Source organism: Wyeomyia smithii, chromosome 2 (genome assembly GCF_029784165.1).
Source record: "Wyeomyia smithii strain HCP4-BCI-WySm-NY-G18 chromosome 2, ASM2978416v1, whole genome shotgun sequence".
Classification (NCBI taxonomy): domain Eukaryota; kingdom Metazoa; phylum Arthropoda; class Insecta; order Diptera; family Culicidae; genus Wyeomyia; species Wyeomyia smithii.
Genome location: NC_073695.1, coordinates 133,105,723 through 133,118,784, shown reverse-complemented (window position 1 = coordinate 133,118,784; position 13,062 = coordinate 133,105,723). Strand labels below are relative to the sequence as shown.

The 13,062-nt window shown below is 39.6% G+C and overlaps 1 protein-coding gene across 6 annotated transcripts in view; it reads left to right on the top strand.

The window, feature by feature from the left end:
- LOC129724163 (inactive dipeptidyl peptidase 10) overlaps positions 1–13,062 on the top strand; it is a 1,205,782-nt gene that overhangs the window by 9,527 nt on the left and 1,183,193 nt on the right. Inside the window, exon 1 of one of the 6 annotated variants that reach the window (XM_055678837.1) lies at positions 3,603–3,689. The exons of the other annotated variants lie outside the window; for them this stretch is intronic. The gene's annotated coding sequence lies outside the window, so the exon portion shown is untranslated. Of the gene's footprint in view, positions 1–3,602; positions 3,690–13,062 lie in introns of those variants that run through there. 6 annotated transcript variants of the gene reach the window in all.

Genomic DNA, 13,062 nt, shown 5'->3' with positions numbered 1-13,062 from the left:
GAAAATTGGAAATAATTTTATTTGACATAGCTTCTTATGTTTCAACACAAGTCAGGCTGTGTAATTCGAGTGTACTAAATCAATGCGGATGCTTTTGAATCACAGAATTTAATTTGAACAAGCGTTAGTTGTCAACAAGCGACATTCGATATTTCTCTCATACCGTACATTATATCTAACGTCGGAAGTAATGTGCTGTTTAGGAAATCAGATGCGCTATACAGCGCACTACTTCCGACGTTAAGTATAATGTACGGAGTAAAATCGAATGTCGCTATAGTCGCCAACTCCAATTTTCAACTTAATGCATAATAATACAGGCTTAACTATTCGCTAACTGGGCACGCTTTAACCCTTTACCGCTCATGGTGACTCTAAAGCACCAAGAATTATAATCATCATATCTTGACATAAAATAGTTTGTTGTGCTTACGATTGTTCCATGAACTTTTATATGCTGCCTCAGAGCATCACTGGGTACAAACGTCAAATATCAGAACGAACGGGGGCATGTGGATTGGGAACGAAAATTAAAAAACTAAGTTTTTCTAATCGAGCATATTTAAATTACAAAATCAATAATATTGCTGATAAATGTAATCGCTATTTAAAAGTAAAACTTAAAATCTTTATTTGAGAGATAAATTTGTGAGTGTGGCTTCCCTATTGGATGATCAGCTTATGAACGAAAATCTGTGTGTTTTGACCGAGCTATTGACATCCCTATACCAAATAACAGTGAATGACAACAAAAACATCATATCAAGAAGACTGGCATCTCTGGATCGATTCCATACAAATGACAAGCGTCAAATCAAACAGCGCACTCCATCTATCAAAGGTGGAAGTTTGCATCGCTGCGAAGACAGAGTGGGCGTATGTGGTAGTCCAACCTGTGCGTTCAGCTTGCATTCGCATCGCCAGCACACACACTAGCATGCGTCAGTTCCACTTTTACTCGAAAGATTGCGCTACCAAAACTGTCGCTCAATCTCAGGCAGAGTTCCCAGTCTTCTTGATATGATGGTTTTTCCCAGAGTCTATGTTTATAATATAAAGTCGCGTAAAGATGAAACCAAAGGAACCAAATCAGTGTCAAACAAGGGTAACAAACGAGCAATGTAAACAAACAAGGTGATAATGTTAGGAGTGGATGAAAAGTGTTTTCATTAAGCGTGATAAAGAATATGTGTTTTTCCGAAGTCTTAACTACATATTTTGTTCCAACAAGAAACCTGTACACTGGTTCAGTAAAATTTAACAAAGCATCACCGGTGAAGAATATCAAAAAATGATATTCGCCTAAGCATGGTAAAAACAGAACTATAGACCATTTTACGAGACGTTTCTGAACTCAATTCATGAATGAAATTATGACAGAAAGCTCGGAACCGCTGACATAACGCACGTAAAAGCAGCATCAATATCAGCAGGATCCGTGACGCCTGTCAGCTCGTAAAATGGTCTATATAGTTCTTGGTAACGAACGGCACAAAAACTGTGTTGCCGAAACGATAGATTTTCTCTTCGCGCGACTCTATATACACATAGACTCTGGTTTAACCTACTCGTACAAATAAAATTGTTTGACTAAAAAAATTCGTTAATTAATAATTCGTTAAGAAACGTAGAACTGTGGCTTGTTTACACATGGCAAATGAGCCCTTTTCACATGTTTGGTGAGAATTAGCATTATCAGGATGGCCCAGTCTGGTAAACCGGGAAAAAACCTGGAATTTCCCGCAACCGGGAAAGAAACAAAAAAAAAGGCGGGTAGTTTGCAAACGAACCAGGAATTTCCAGATTGACAGTGTTATTATTATTCTTCCGCATAGTGTTAGACCGGATGAAAACTGGAACGAAATTTTGAATGCGAATTGCAGTTAGTCGAAAATGAGATCGTACCCGTTCCGGTTCGTTTTGTTTGAGTTCGTCTGATTGGCTCCGTTTCTGTGCGGTTTTGACCGTTTTGGTTTTCGGTCTAAATCCACGTCTGGGACTCTACAGTTTGTTTTATGACACCAAGCATCTAACTCTCTTTTGTAGTCCCCATGGTTTTGTGGTTAGTGATGCCGGTCGGCTGGCTCTCCCACACGATTGTGATATCGAGTTCGATTCCCGATCGACTCCGAGGATCTTTTCTATCGTTGTACTTATCCTACACATGCAAAATGTGCCAAAAACAATATTGATAACGAATTCTCTCAACTAATCTATTTGATCGAGGCCGCTATTAGCCCCCAGGTTAGGTGTGTGATATTGTTTATCTAACCCTTTTAGTTTAGCTGATACTCTACGTTAAAAACAATAAGCTGCGCCATGCTTGTCATTCTCCTCAGTATGTGCTGGCGATGCGAATGCAAGCTGAACGCACAGGTTTGACTACCACATACGCCCACTCTGTCTTCGCAGCGATGCAAACTTCCACCTTTGATAGATGGAGTGCGCTGTTTGATTTGACGCTTGTCATTTGTATGGGATCGATCCAGAGATGCCAGTCTTCTTGATATGATGTTTTTTGCTCTGGGTTAAACTTGTATCCGTTAAAACCACCCCTATGGCATCGCGCCATGTTTGAAGGGCTAGCACGAGATAGCATATCACTGCCACTTTTCATACACCTTTATCTGACAGCTGACAGCGGGCACAAATGAATTTGAGCCCAGGACATGAGTTCATTGTCATTCACTGTTACACGGTATAGGGATGTCAATAACCAAAAACATCATATCAAGAAGACTGGCATCTCTGGATCGATCCCATACAAATGACAAGCGTCAAATCAAACAGCGCACTCCATCTATCAAAGGTGGAAGTTTGCATCGCTGCGAAGACAGAGTGGGCGTATGTGGTAGTCCAACCTGTGCGTTCAGCTTGCGTTCGCATCGCCAGCACACACACTAGCATGCGTCAGTTCCACTATTACTCGAAAGATTGCGCTGCCAAAACTGTCGCTCAATCTCAGGCAGAGTTCCCAGTCTTCTTGATATGATGGTTTTTCCCAGAGTCTATGTTTATAATATAAAGTCGCGCAAAGATGAAACCAAAGGAACCAAATCAGTGTCAAACAAGGGTAACAAACGAGCAATGTAAACAAACAAGGTGATAATGTTAGGAGTGGATGAAAAGTGTTTTCATTAAGCGTGATAAAGAATATGTGTTTTTCCGAAGTCTCAACTACATATTTTATTCCAACAAGAAACCTGTACACTGGTTCAGTAAAATTTAACAAAGCATCACCGGTGAAGAATATCAAAAAATGATATTCGCTTAAGCATGGTAATAACAGAACTATAGACCATTTTACGAGACGTTTCTGAACTCAATTCATGAATGAAATTTTGACAGAAAGCTCGGAACCGCTGACATAACGCACGTAAAAGCAGCATCAATATCAGCAGGATCCGTGATGCCTGTCAGTTCGTGAAATGGTCTATATATTTAGTTCTTGGCAACAAACGGCACAAAAACTGTGTTGCCGAAACGATATATTTTTTCTTTGCGCGACTCTATATACACATAGACTCTGGTTTAACCTACTCGTACAAATAAAATTGTTCGTTTTTTTATAAAATAAAATTGATCGTTTTTTTAGTTTCTAGGTGGCGGTCATTCGCTATGGCAGCGCTCGTTTATTACGTTAACTCTTCGATTATGTGTACGTGCAAGACACGAAGTGAATGAGGGCGGTTGGTATCATTCTTACTGTTTCGTTTTGCGTTTGTTTTCGTATTTGTTTTTGTATGTCGGATTGGATTGGAATAGAACTTTGAAATTTGTGTAACATATGACTAATGCATAAATCGGTATTTAGGGTAGAGCGGAAAAAGTTGGTCACTTTTGGTAAAAATGTTCCATTACTTTATACCGGTAATACAGTCATACCTCGATATAAGGCAACTTTATTTTCATTTCCGCTACGTTATATCGAAGCAAAAAAATTTTTTTTTTAGGGTAGAAGTTGATCAGCGAGTGGGGTGAAGTGACAACTTTTATTTCGAAAGGACAATTCAGTTTTCCTCCACCAATGCATTAACGGCAGTCTGTAGCATTTAGGCGGAAGTCAAATCGTTTTCAGTTTTTCGCTTAGACGTTCGCAAAAGCTACTCATTATTGGACGAAAAAGTGTTACTTTCCCTTGCTTCACTAAGTTCGAAAAGTTCACTAAGGTCACCTTTTTTCACAGTTTTTACGCAGGTTTTTTATGTGGTCATTTTTACGCGGATTCCGGAAATTACGCGGTTTTTTACGCAGATTCCGGAATTTACACGGTGTTTTTTTCTTACGCGGATTCCGTATTTGTTCATTTCGGAATCCGGAATTTACACGTTTTTTCACATAGATTCAGGAATTTACGCGATTATTTTTTACGCGGTTTCCTTTTACGCGGCACGTATCCCCCGCGTAAAAAGCGACTTTGGTGTATACGTTGAAATTTAAAGTTCATTATTCTTTATTTAAAAACCGACGGACAACGATAAACATTTTTTAAAATCACAATTTGCACAACTGCACTTTGTTTTGTCATTTAGTTTCTTTGCTTATCTGATTATATCACCCATATAACACAATTTTTTGACGTAGAACTACGTTTTACTTTAGCATACCACACCGGGATGCAAACTGAAAAACTGGGACGAAATTTGTCCCTTTTCGAATGCTTATAGGTCGGTTGGTTTTCAACCGATTTTCTTCATTCTTGCAGCAATCGATTGGAAAATCATACACGCATCTGCCCAAATTCAGATAAATGTTGTTTGGTTCTACGAACTATTGCTTATTGATATGTTTCGTTGGGATCATCACCGCTTAATTCAACAGAAATAAAATACTATTGCACTATTGAAAATTGTCAAGCCTTGTTGAAATAAAAATAACGTCCTTTGATTGGTCGCTTGCTTGCTGTGTGTGTATGATATGGTATGATATGTGTATGGTATGATGTGTGTGTATGATATGATATGTGTGTGTGCGTGTGTCTGTATGATATGGTATGATGTGTGTGTGTGTGTCTGTATGATATGGTATGATGTGTATGTGTCTGTATGATATGGTATGATGTGTGTGTCTATGACATGGTATGATTTGTGTGTGTGCTGTGTATGGTTTTTAAGGTGGAAGTGCGTCGAACTTTAAGTCGACTTTAAGACACCACGTGGTCAGCTTCGAATTTTCAAATGCTCACCACTCGGTAATAGTTAATGCATCACTTGTAAAAACATATCATCATGTTTGTTATGGTGATAAAAACATATAATAGTGTTTTCATAGATAACGCATTAACTATTCCCGAGTCTAGTTAAGCTGAAAATTCGTTGTTGACCACGTGGTGGCTTCTACACACTACCACCTTAACTCGGCACGTTCTGCTAACTGCTGAATCCGGTTCACGAAATTCACAACCCTTCATTATTAGACATTGTAACTCATTACCCAAGTAAAAATATCGGTTTTATCAAAGTTTTATAGCGCTATAAATCTTGGATAAACCCAGTTGTGTTACTAGGGTAATGAAACACTCAATTCATTTGTTAATAGTGTACGTAGTTCTACATCATTTATGCGGTCGTGTCTTGGATACAACCACCTACTTTTTTATATCAATGATATGTGAAAAAACGCAGTTTTTTCGATGCGTTGGTTTGATGTAATCCTCATTGACCAACTAACCCCGTAACCAACTAGCCCTGTTCTACCCTATCTTCTTCCCCGCCGATGTTGTGAGAAAAACTATCTTACTCATAAAGCCATTACCACGTGGCTTGAATGATGACTATATTGAATATCACTCACAAACTCTACTGCTAAGCGATATTCGACGCAGATGATTGAAGTAAGCGTTGGTTAATTCATTACGAATGAGGTCCCGGTTAGTAAAAATTGGCACTGTAGGTGCAACAGCATACCACCAGCACATGAGCCTCAAACGTAAGAATGCTTCAAACTGATTGACTGTTTTTTCGTTCGATCATGAACGCAAACGAAAAATGGTACGTGACTGCCGACAGAAGATTGTACGGCGGACTTGAAAGCCGAAGCGGCGGTCCTTTTGCGGAAAGCAACGTTGCACGCAGTTCGTTTCTTATTCGCTCTGCTTTTAACCGTTCGTTGAAATTGAACGTGCTGCAGGTACAAGTTGAAATTGAGTGAAGGATCGCACAAAAAGAAAAGCTTGTAACTGACCGAGAAAACGTTCAAGCGTCTTTATAGAAAAGGATTTTCCAAAGCCCTGCTTCTGCCATGCTCAAGAAATCAACTGTGAAACGCACCGCAGATAGCTCTGCAGTGTAATTATTGTGCGTGATGTCCACACGTGTGAGAAGGTACACCATAGTTCATTGTCTCGCAAGAGAGAGATTTCAGATTTCACCGCAGTGCGTTCAGGTAGCTCAACAGATAAAAATCGTTTGTCGCTCTCTTCTAGCATGAGCATATTGATTTGCTCTTTAGTGTGACGGCAGTTGTCTCCTGCACTCTAGAGCAGGGTTGCCACATTTATTTCTGTATTTTGCTCGTAAAAATCTGTATATCTGTTTCACGGGCTAAAAAATCTGTATAAAAAATCTGTATCGAGCAAACTAAGAATGTTGGATGAAAAACTTCTTCCTTAAAGAATATATTGAAATTAATCACCATTTTTTATCTTAGATGAAGAAAAAAAAATCACCATTTTTTGCTTTAGCTTAATTTTTCATTGGTTTCAAACTTATAATCAGACGATAATCAAATGTAGTAACTGAACACGATACTGCTTATTTTTCTTTACGTGATGCTCATGCATGTTTTTTGTTAATTTAATTTTAGTAGCTCCTGCTTGGTTAGCAACGTAGCTTTTAGCTTTAAAAATTGAGCTAATAAGCTTAGCGACCATGAGGTTTCTGGCTTTAGACTTGCTGCAATTATATATTGAAAATATGTGTTCTACACAAGCCGAAGAATGTGGAGTTTTTGAAAAAAATCGCACAAATGGTCGGCATGAAGTCTGAGCCAAGCGTCAAAAACATTATTTTGAGTAATCGGAGTTCAAAGTTTAACCACCCCGTATGTTTCCTGCAAGCTGCTATACACAATTTTTGTTATATTATCATAATGAACTGTTCAAATGATTTCGTTTCTCCATTAAAGACAGATTATTCATTCTCACATCGGCTGGTGTTAATAACTCATTTAAAAAAAATGGCGCCTAGTTCGGTGTGGTCGCACGCCGACCAAATGACCTCAGTAACGGAAACATGAATTTACCATTCGGCGTTGTGGCGTCCAACTACTCAGACCAAGTTGTTCATCTGTTTCAAAAGTTTGTTCTTAGCGAGCAAAATTCGTTATCCAAGTCTTGTCGATCAGTTACTGTTACGAATTTGAGAAATCAAATCATTTAAATTTTCCAATTTCACGAATGTTTTGGGATTAAATAAAGCTACCGTTTTTACAACAGGATCGATGAAATCGAACAGCTTCGTTTCACGAATTTTAAATAGAAATCAAATATTTCGAAACGTCATTTTTCGCGGTCCAAGCCTCATCCCTCTTCTTCTGAACGATATTATTGTTCCAGTTAAAAATCGAAATATCGACTCGCGACTTTCGATTTTTTTACCTTATGCACAATGCGCATAGTGTCGCATCTAGTGCGCTGTATTGCGAGTCAGATGCGCTATACAGCGCACTAGATGCGACATTATGCGCATTGTGTATAAGGTTAAAAAATCGAAAGTCGCGAGTCATTATTTCGGTTTTCAACTGAAACAATAATACCAACATAAATAGCATCAGGCTTTTTCACAAAAGTTTGAAAGTCGTTGAACCGAATTAAACATTTCAAGAAATTGATTTCAATTCGAAAAGCAAAAAATTCTGTAAAATCTGTATTTTTGACAATATTCTGTAATTCTGTAATACAGATTCTGGATTGCTTTTTGAGTTCAAAAATCTGTAAAATACAGAAAAATCTGTATATGTGGCATCCCTGCTCTAGAGGTTTACTGAGGAGAAAAGACAAGCATGAGCTGCGCCTTCATTTAGTGTAGTAAGATTCACAATTTTCTGCTCCACTTTGTTTCAAGCATTGATCTAGCATGCAGTGCAAGCTCACGCAGAAAAACAAATAATCAAGTCTAATAAATTTTGGTTTGTTTTAATAAAAGTAAATTTGGATTATTTTCTGATTAACGAAATGGGCAGTTTATTTCAATAAAAACATATTATTAATTCAATAAAATGGTGTGCTTGAAACAAACAAACAGGTACCACGGTGCTCCCACAGACCGTTATTATAAAAAAATGCACCAAAGAATCTGAGTACACCATTCGATTCGTTATGACGTCCAGAATCTCTTGTCAAAATTTCAAAATCATCGTACGGTACATTTTTGAGTAATGCTCTTTTGAAGGTCGTAAAGTTAAAAAAAGTGATATTAAAACGACGAAATACTCAATGTAAAGCACGTTTTTCAGCCACAGTCTCATGAAACAACTTCCAAAATAGTTTCCACACATTCCGAGTATTATATTTCAAGAAATTTACAATTGGTGGAAAAATTTATTTGAAAATCCCACAGTGCACAGTGGTCTAAATTCGAAAAATCGTGATCGTTCTAGATTTCACTATGAAAAATTGATTTTATGTACTCAATGTCTTCAGCAAATTTTTTTCATAGAACAAGGCCTCACTTTTGGCGTTTTTGGTTTTTCGATCAATCCACCTAACAGTTAAATAAAAAAAAAGATTTTTTCTAATTTTCAATATACCGGATTGCTTCCTTCAGCAAAGTTGTGGAAAATTTTAAAAGAATAACAATTGCTGAATACTGCGATGTCCTATCTGTACGTTGAACACGACAAAATAGAGTTTTTTGTGGAACACCCCTCCTTAAAATCAGTTTTTGTCTATAATTTCGTCTGTAATGGTCAAAACAATGCAAAATGTTCTAAGAATTTATGCATTCAACTAAGCTTTCCTCAAGACTTTGTAAAATTTATTGTTTTGACAATCACAGAAAAAATTATAGACAAAAAACTGATTTAAAGGAGGGGTGTTCCACGACAAACTCTATTTTGTCGTGTTAAACGTAGAGATAGGACATCGCAGTATTCAGCAATTGTTTTTCTTTTAAAATTTTCCACAACTTTGCTGAAGGAAGCAATCCGGTATATTGAAAATTAGAAAAAATATTTTTCTTTTCCAACTGTTAGGTGGATTGATCGAAAAACCAGAAACGCCAAAAGTAAGGCCTTGTTCTATGAAACAATTTTGCTGAAGACATTGAGTACATAAAATGAATTTTTCACAGTCAAATATAGAACGATCACGATTTTTCGAATTTAGACCACTGTGCACTGTGGGATTTTCGAATAAATGTTTCCACCAATTGTAAATGTCTTGAAACACAATACTTGGAATGTGTGGAAACTATTTTGGACGTTGTTTAATAAAATTGTGGCTGAAAAACGTGCTTTACATTGAGTATTTTGTCGTTTCAATATCACTTTTTTGTACTTCATGGCCTTCAAAAGGGCATTACTCAAAAATGTACCGTACGATGATTTTGAAATTTTGACCATAGATTCTGGACGTCATAACGAATCGAATTGTGTACTCAGATTGTTTGGTGCATTTTTTTTATAATAACGGTCTGTGGGAGCACTGTGAGGTTTTATTGAAACAATACGACATTTTATTGAATCCAATAAAGCAGTGGTTTCCAACCTTTTTGGCTACGCGGCACCTTTGCTAGACACAAGAGCTCCCCGGCTCCTTATGCGAAGCTAAAAGAGCTTCGCGGCCTCTCAGAAGAATTTCAGATACAAGTTTTGCTATACAAAGCTGCTTTTTTCAGTCTCAGCTCGTTCTGCAAGTCAAATTTGTTTCACGTTTTAATTCAAATACGCAAACGAGTTGGAAATCCGCCTTCACAGAGGTATCTAAAAAAACTTTTGATTACCTGTTAAATTTGCCAAGAGCTTTGTGGCCCCCCTAGATAAGTCTTGCCGATTGCCGGAACCACTGAAATATGAGGCTTTTATTAAATTGGACATGAATGTCTGTACAATCTGATCAATCAAACCAAACCTTCTGTTCAATCAAATAACGTTTTTTTTTATTGTACATTTTTTATTTGTTTTTTTTGCGTCAATCATTTTAGGCTATATCTCAAAAACGATTGTTAACATCACAAATATAGTCATTCTGTGCCGAACACGCATCAGTATCGGACGTGTTTGGTGATCGCTCCGATAGAATATCAAACAAAAGACGCGTGAGCAAGTGTTGGCATTGTTTGCCTGGTCGAGTGAAGGTTCAAGGTCACCCGCCTTTGTGCAACTGTTTCGCATCGTGGCTGTTTGCTGGTGCGTAAGCCGATTTGGCTGCTAAGTGATTTGTGCTACAGCAGTGGACGAGAATCTCAACACAAAGGAGGAAAAAGAAGAAGCCAACAGTTGACAGCCTGACCCGGCTCGCTGCTGGTGGCTGTTTGGAGCTGCTGTATTGGTGCTGCTGGCTGTAACGGCTGCAGCTTCGACCGTTCGGACAACCAACCCTGCTGAAAGGAGAAGTAAAGAGGTACGTGTTCTGTCGGCGCTAGTGCGCTAGATTTAGCGCGATGGATGTAGATCCCTCGCCTCCCGTGCCACCATCCCCAAACCCCTCCGACCCTGTCCCTCCTGCCAACCCTACCTCTGTTAATTCTCCAGTCCCCCCTCGCCCCAGACTTTACCCGAACGGATCTCAGGGCAGCTTTACTGTTTTCTTTCGGCCAAAAGCAGGACCGAAATCGAAACCGTTAAACATCCTGCAGATTTCGAAAGACCTGACGGAGGGGTACAAGGCCGTGACCAAAATCTCCAAGGTCAGACCCAACAAGCTCCGTGTCGTGGTCAGCGACCTGGAACAGGCCAACGCTATTGCTCGCTCCGAGCTTTTCACACGCGAGTATCGCGTTTATATACCCGCACGAGACGTGGAGATCGACGGTGTCATAACCGATTCGAGTCTGTCGGTCGAGTGTATCTTGGCAAGCGGTTTTGGCTGCTTCAAAAATGCTTTGTGTCACGACGTAAAAGTAAAGATCATAGATTGCAAGCAATTGCGGTCTGTGTCTCTTGTTAACGGCACAAAAGTGTACACTCCGTCAGACTCGTTTCGTGTTACGTTTGCCGGATCTGCTCTCCCTAGCCACGTCTCGATCGATCGGGTTCGTCTGCCTGTGCGATTGTATGTACCCCGTGTTATGAATTGCACCAATTGCAAGCAGCTAGGCCACACAGCCGCCTACTGCTGCAATAAGGCACGATGTAGCAAGTGTGGAGAAACTCATGCGGACGATTCTTGCAGTGTAAATACTGAAAAATGTATTCACTGCGGGGAAAATCAGCATGAGCTCTCCACATGCCCGGTGTACATGCAGCGCAGAGATAAAATCAAGCGGTCACTTAAGGAGCGTTCAAAGCGATCTTACGCTGAGATGCTGAAGAAGACCGTGACCACTTCTACCATAACATCGAACCCCTTTGATCTGTTGTCCTCTGATGAAACCGATTCTGACGATTCACCAGCGGGAACATCTTATGCCAATCCTGGGGCGTCTAGAAAGAGTAAAAATATTTCCTCTCCTAAACTTCCCAGAAAAGGTCCTAAGATTTCCCAAAGTGAAATGAAAGTTACAAACAAACCAAACAGTGCTGCGGAAAAACCGAAGCAAACTCCTCCTGGGCTTGCAAATTTAAAGTCCCAGAAGGAGTTCCCAGCACTGCCAGGAACATCTAAAACCCCAGTTGTTCCTTTTGCACTCCCAGTTGATGAAACAAACTCTGGATTAGTGAAATTTTCTGACATTGTGGACTGGATTTTTGAAACTTTCAATGTACCCGATCCAATTAAAATTTTTCTTACAGCATTCCTCCCAACAGTTAGATCATTTTTGAAGCAGTTGACTGCCCAATGGCCCCTCCTTGCAGCGATTGTATCCTTCGATGCCTAATTCAACTGCGTATACGAAGGATTCTATCTCTGTCTTACAGTGGAATTGTAGAAGTATTTTACCAAAAATGGATTCATTTAAAGTTTTAATAAATAGAAACAAATGCGATGCATTTTCCCTTTGTGAAACTTGGCTTACTTCAAATATTGATCTCAACTTCCATGATTTTAATATTATTCGCCTTGATCGAGACACCCCATATGGAGGAGTACTTTTAGGGATTAAAAAGTGCTATTCTTTCTATCGTATTAACCTCCCCTCGATTCCAGGCATCGAAGTTGTCGCATGTCAAATGACAATACAAGGTAAAGAGCTTTGTATTGCCTCAATATATAGTCCTCCCAGAGCACAGGTTGGGCAACGGTTGCTCTTTGATTTAATAGAACTTCTTCCCTCGCCACGTTTGATTTTGGGAGACTTCAACTCTCATGGTGTGGCTTGGGGTTCCCCCTACAATGATAACCGCTCCTCTTTAATCTATAACCTTTGCGATGACTTCGACATGACTATTTTGAACAACGGTGAAATGACACGTATCCCGAAACCTCCAGCGCGCCCAAGCGCTTTGGATCTATCCTTATGTTCGATGCGCTACGGTTGGATTGCACATGGAAGGTAATCCTCGATCCTCACGGTAGCGACCATCTGCCTATTCTTATTTTAATTACTAACGGTTTAACTCGCATGCGACCAATTGACATTCCGTATGACCTCACACGGAATGTCGATTGGAAGTTATACGAGGAAATGATTTCAAAAGCGGTCGAGTCGATTCAACATCACCCACCACTTGAAGAATACAACCTCCTCGCGGGCTTAATCCTCGACGCCGCGTTGCAAGCCCAAACGAAGAAATATCCCGGCGTAGCGATCAAAGAGCGGCCTCCAACTCCGTGGTGGGACAAAGAGTGCTCCGATGTCTACACGCAAAGATCCGACGCGTTTTTGGCTTTCCAGAAAGGGAGGTATACCCGACGACTATATACGGTATTCGGAGCTTAATACCAAGCTTAAAAGCCTGGCTAAAGCGAAGAAACGCGGATATTGGCGTCGGTTCGTGAACGAGACGTTGAGGGAGACATCG